This window comes from Chelonia mydas, chromosome 4 (genome assembly GCF_015237465.2).
Source record: "Chelonia mydas isolate rCheMyd1 chromosome 4, rCheMyd1.pri.v2, whole genome shotgun sequence".
NCBI lineage: Eukaryota > Metazoa > Chordata > Testudines > Cheloniidae > Chelonia > Chelonia mydas.
Window position 1 is genome coordinate 104553424 of NC_057852.1, and position 4914 is coordinate 104558337.

Genomic DNA, 4914 nt, shown 5'->3' on the forward strand with positions numbered 1-4914 from the left:
TCAACTGCTGGAAACGGCCCACCTTGATTATCACTACAAAAGGTGCCCCCCCCGCTGGTAATAGCTCACCTTACTGATCACTCTTGTTACAGTGTGTATGGTAACACCCATTGTTTCATGTTCTCTGTGTATATAAAATCTCCCCACTGTATTTTCCACTACATGCATCCGATGAAGTGAGCTGTAGCTCACGAAAGCTTATGCTCAAATAAATTTGTTAGTCTCTAAGGTGCCACAAGTGCTCCTTTTCCTTTTGTGGATACAGACTAACACAGCTGCTACTCTGACTCCTTTTCAGTACTTTTAAGCCACGTGATGTCATTCATAAGTGTTCTAGCCAGTTTTGGTGTTCCTGGTCCCCAGATCCATGAAAACAGGTTGGGGTGTAGTATGGCTAACAGAATGCAGACAGCAATATCTGTTAAAGTGTAGGTGTCTTGGCATTTAGCCACCAATGGCATGAGGCGGTGTGCCTCAGTTTCCCCTTCTGCACAGCAGCACGGGCGTGTTATGCTTTTGCTGCTGTGCCAAGCTTCCAATCTGTTTACAGGTATAGGCTGAAAAGTAACATGCTTGTGGGGCTGTCTTGTCACCATCCCTAGCATATACAAAAGTATTTTCCATAGATCAGGTATGTCCCACCTCTTTAAAGGGTTTACCACTAGTATGAATTCTTTTGTCTTATCCCATAGATTAATTAGCAAAAGACACAAGATTAACAGCAAATCTGCAGTGGACAGGTTTTGTTCACATGATTTAGCTTGTTTAGTGTCTACTGTATTTTCCCATTTCTTTGTGCCCCCTGGTAGGCACTCTGATGCAGATTCTTCTGCCTCTTTGGAGAAGGCTTTTAATTCAGGCATGTGTTGGGGGCTGTGGCAAGGAAAGGGTGTACCGCAACCATGCCTACCCTCAGCCCCTCCCTCTGGGTTTTCTCTGGGCTGGATCCCACTCCCTTGTGAAGTTTCATCCTCCTGATTTTTTTCCTCTTGCCTAAAATCACACATTCCTTCAAAGCTTGTAATGCCCTCCCCCACCCATCACTTATGTAAATGAAATGAGAGATTTGGTAGATAAACCATATTATTCAATCCAGATCCCCTCTTAAGACTCCTGAATTTAACCTTGTAGGTTTCAGGTGTAACCTGAAACTGTTTCAAAACCAGTTCCTTAAATTTTCCATAGTTTGAAGCATCATCAAAAGGCATCTTGTTGAATATGTCCAGAGCTCTGCCAATCAATTTTGCTATCAATGTGGTCATCTTTTGATCTTTAGGGATTGCATGGAGGGTACACCGTCTCTCAAAGATGATGAAATATTCGCCAGTATTGCTGGGTTCATCATACTGTGGACATAGTTGCTCCCATTTGTGGATTTTTGGGGAAGTGGAGCCAGCAGCTGAAGGGTTGTCTCTTCAACTCCATAACAACCAGTTCATGCTTTTGGGCCTCCACTGCTCCCTTGTGGGCAACCTCCTCCCTGGCTGTTTCTGCCTCCACAGTTCTCTTGGGGGCAGCCTCCTTTGCATTAATTTCTAATTGTCTTAATTCCATCCATCTCTTATGTTAGTTTTCTGTCTCTCTTTTGCTTCCAGTCTATCCAGCTCTAGTTTAGTAGCTGCTTCACTGGTAGTCATTTTCCTGCTTTCTTGTGCTGGGCCACACCCCCTCTGCAGGTCACTGAAACTTAGTTAACAGAGACTTTCCTAGTGTTCAGCCTTTCTGGGCAATTTGCAACTTGTGTAGTTCTAGCTTTTTCTTATCTTCACTCTTAGTTATTTTGCTTCCTTTTCTGTCCCTATTTCTCTTACCCGAAATAAGCAAACAGAAAATAACAAACCAGTAACCAATTTGTCTGTTCTCCAGCCACCACACTTAAAACTCACTTAAAATCACTACCAGGATTTCAAAGCAATCAGCTGTGCACAGATCCTGCTCGACTACGCCACTGTAAGGATTCTGATTCTGGCGGGACCCAACTTTCCTGGGATTGGTGTCTTCAAGATCCATTGTCCGTTAAGTGCGTCTTGATTGGGTATTTAACTTGCACATTCCTTTCTCAAGAAGCTGACCAAATGCTTACTAAGGCTACTTAGAAGTCAAGCAAGTCCACAGCCAATATTCATAACTTAAATACAAAAATGATACATGCATACAAATAGGATGAATAGATTCAGTAGATCATAACCTTCACAGAGATATATTACATGGCATATGTAGCATAAAATTTATTCCAGTTATATCATTCATATATATTACACACAGACACACTCATAAGCATATTTCCATAAAGCCTTATGGGGGGGACAGTTACAGTTGGATACTAGAGGACAATGCTCTTCAAGGGGGCACCTAAAGTTAACATGCAAAGCAAAGGAAAGGCTTGTAGTGCGTCTGAGGAGATTGTCTGGGTGGCTAGCAGGCTGGAGTGACAAGGAGACTATACCCAGTTTAGCACCAATAAGTTTGTCTCTCTCTCACTCAGGCAGGGGGTAGGTAGCAAGGTGACTCTCCGTGCTGAGTGCCTTGAGCAAGTGTCACACATAGCTACTTTACAAGTAAGAGAGCTAGAATTCTATAAAAACAAGGTGTGAGAGTTTGATGGATAAATAAGCAGCTCTGATCTGTTCATAGAAGATTATTTAAATCTTAAATAAAAATTGATTAAATTACAATTTAGGAGATTAAGGAATTTAAATAAACATGTGAAATACATGAGAGGAGACCTTAGTTTGACAGTGTATTGACTTTGCATAGAAATGTTTAACTGGGGGACATCCTGCTACAGAAAGTTTTATGAATAATTGTGTTAAGATGCTACAGAAAGGGGACAAATGCTGTATGTAGTTTATCAAAAGAATTAAGTTACCTTCAATACAACCTTATAGAGAATCACAGGTGTTTAGAGATAACAGAATAGTAGAGCTGTAATGACAAGTTTCAGCTCATCACAGGAAATCATGTTAACAAGGGAAATATACTACCACATGACATTTTAATACAACATGTAACCACAAAGTAAGAAATCAAATGATTAATTGCTACAAGGTGCCAAGTATCCAATCAAAAGTGCTTGCATTTCTCTGTTTTCCCTCCCCCACCAATGGGTCCCAGAGCCTGGATTCCAGCTCAGGCTGAACTGCTACACCACAGTTAAACGGCCCTTGAGCCCAAGCCCCATGAGCAAAAGTCATCAGACCCAGGCCAGCCACGGGTGTTTAATTGCACTGTAGACATACCCTTAATGTCATAGACCCACGATTCCAACCCCTCTGTCTCATCTTCCTTCTCCAGACATCAGCAGTCTGTGCAGTGACTTGGACATTCAGGCAGGTCATATCAAGATCCACAGCCATTCTGGGGATAACAATGTGCAAATTCAAAGGAATGAAAACTCTTCCACCCTTCCTAGGCTCAATCCTGAACAGACTCCTTGCCCCTCCAGGCTCTGCAAAGTTCTCCCTCACTCTATTACAGAGTGCTGCCCCACAGGGCTTTCTACCTGGAGGACCAGCTCCTCCCAGTTGACAGATACTCAGAACTTCTTCACTGTTGCCTCTCTTCCCCTAGGCCTGATTGAGGAGTCTCTGTCTCTTCAGCTGCTCTTTCCCTTCACAGACAACCCCACAGTACAAACTTCTGCTTACAGGCCCCTCTGGAAACATTTTAAATCCCAGATATTGTATGACAAAGAAATAAATATATACGAGAAACTCAACTCAAATGGTGAACTACTAAAAACTAAGGCCCAGATCCTCCAAGATGTTAGGTGCCTAACTCCTATTGATTTAGTGGAGATAGACACCTAAATACCTCTGAGGATTGGGACCTATGTGTTTGTATCCTGTAGACTCTCCTTGGAAATTGAAGCTCCCACTGTTCAGGACTGAGACCCTGAGGGTCTCCTCCAGCTACATAGTAGCAAGAATAATAGGATAGTAGGACTGGAAGGGACCTCAAGAGGTCATCTAGTCCAGTCCCCTGAACTCGTGGCAGGACTAAGTATTATGTAGACCATTTCTGACAGGGTTTGTCTAACCTGCTCTTAAAAATCTCCAATGATGGAGATTTCACAAGCCCCCTAGGCAATTTATTACAGTGCTTAATCACCTAGACAGTTCGGAAGCTTTTCCTAACGTCCAACCTAAAACGCTTTTGCTCAGAGGTTAAGGAGAACATTTTTTCTCCCTCTTCATTGTAACAATCTTTATTGTACTTTGTTTCTCTTCTCCAGACTAAAAAAAACAGGTTTTTTTTTCAATCTTCTCTATAGCTAATGTTTTTTAGACCTTTAATCATTTTTGTTGTTCTTCTCCGGACTTCCTCCAATTTGTCCATATCTTTCCTGAAATGTGGCACCCAGAACTGGACACAATACTCCAGCTGAGGCCTAATCAGCATGGAGTAGAGTTGAAGGATTACTTCTCATGTCTTGCTTACAACACTTCTCTTAATACATTCCAGAATGTTTGCTTTTTTTGCGACCGTGTTACACTGCTCACTCATAGTTAGCTTGTGATCCACTATGACCCCAGATCCCTTTATGCAGTACTCCATCCTAGGCAATCACTTCCCATTTTGTATGTGTACAGATGATTGTTCCTTCCTAAGTGGAGTATTTTGCATTTGTCCTTACTGAATTTCATCCTGTTTAATCAGAGCATTTTTCAAGTTTGTCCAGATCATTTTGAATTTTAATCCTATCCTCCAAAGCACTCGCAACCCCTCCCAGATTGGTATTGCCTGAAATTTTTATAATTATACTCTCCATTCCATTATCTAAATCATCGATTAAGATACTGAACAAAACCAGACCCAGAACTGATCCTTATGGGACCCTGCTCGATATGCTCTTCCTGCTTGACTGTGAACCACTGATAACTATTCTCTGGGAATGGTTTTCCAGACAGTTAT

General features: G+C 42.0%; 1 long non-coding RNA gene across 1 annotated transcript; it reads right to left on the minus strand.

Annotated features, from left to right (window-relative positions):
- Positions 1–246: 246 nt before the first annotated feature.
- Positions 247–4657, minus strand: LOC122465743. Its single transcript, XR_006290773.1, has 3 exons — positions 4503–4657; positions 2777–2782; positions 247–287 (listed from the first exon to the last, which is right to left on the minus strand). It is a non-coding gene; the product is annotated as an uncharacterized LOC122465743 (long non-coding RNA).
- Between the last annotated feature and the right edge of the window lie 257 nt (positions 4658–4914).